The sequence below is a fragment of the Seriola lalandi genome, unplaced genomic scaffold, assembly GCF_002814215.2.
Source record: "Seriola lalandi dorsalis isolate HSWRI2012SDOR001 ecotype SW California unplaced genomic scaffold, Sedor1 jcf7180002055009, whole genome shotgun sequence".
In the NCBI taxonomy this organism is placed as follows: domain Eukaryota; kingdom Metazoa; phylum Chordata; class Actinopteri; order Carangiformes; family Carangidae; genus Seriola; species Seriola lalandi.
This window is the reverse complement of record NW_019525552.1, coordinates 240,069-240,947: the sequence shown is the minus strand read 5'-3', so window position 1 is coordinate 240,947 and position 879 is coordinate 240,069. Positions and strand designations below refer to the sequence as shown.

Sequence of the window (879 nt, the reverse complement as noted above, 5' to 3'; positions counted from 1 at the left end):
TTCAGCAGCGGAGATTTACATCCCGACGGCAGTTTCCTGATCTGGGAAACGATCTTCCCGTGTCTCGCCAGCTCCCTCAACAAAACCTCATCACTGATGAACGGAGGGATGTTCGATATGGTGACTTTTTTAGCCGGTGTGGTGAGAGGAGACACCGACACAAACGTGTCATTCACCACAACTCCAGTTTCAATAATCTTATTAACTTTTTCGACGCTGTCAACAAAAATCACAACAGCGCCGTTCATCCGAGCAGCAGATTTAATGCTGCTGTGACCCACAACTTCTCCCACCGCCAGACTGCAGTCCTCCACCGAGCACTGAAACCCAGCACAGATTTTAAACCCGTGTTTCCTGCTGAGTTTGGTGAACTCCATGTCGGCGTTCACCACGCCGACCAGCGAAGACCCTGGCCGACCACAAAACAAACCCCCAACCTCCTATTTACACACCAAACACTAAACACCTACACAACCTGAACTACACACTATTTACAACATCTACAGAAAAAATTAGAAAAGATAGAAAAACTCGAAAAATCTCACAAAACGCTCTCTGCAACACCACGCTCCTCTCACTCCGCCATTCACTCAGAGAGAGAGAGAGAGAGAGACAGAGGGGGAGAGATTGAGGAAGTGACAGTACAAACAGGAAGGAAGGAGAGGCTTCATTTCTCTTAAACACACATCAGTTCTCAGACACAGAGAAACTCGGACACAATGACTGAAATCAGGATTAAAATGTCTTTATTTCTGATACTCGGGCTCCAGATCACAGGTAAGGATGTATAATGTAACTTTATTGATATCACTGATGATACATTACTACATTTCTCTAATGAGGACGGTTCAATTTGCTGTTTGACTTTCATCTGATGAG

At 45.3% G+C, this 879-nt stretch overlaps 1 protein-coding gene across 2 annotated transcripts in view; it reads left to right on the top strand.

Moving 5' to 3' along the window:
- LOC147817159 (uncharacterized) overlaps positions 1 to 879 on the top strand; it is a 16,804-nt gene that overhangs the window by 4,846 nt on the left and 11,079 nt on the right. The gene's annotated exons all lie outside the window — the stretch shown is intronic.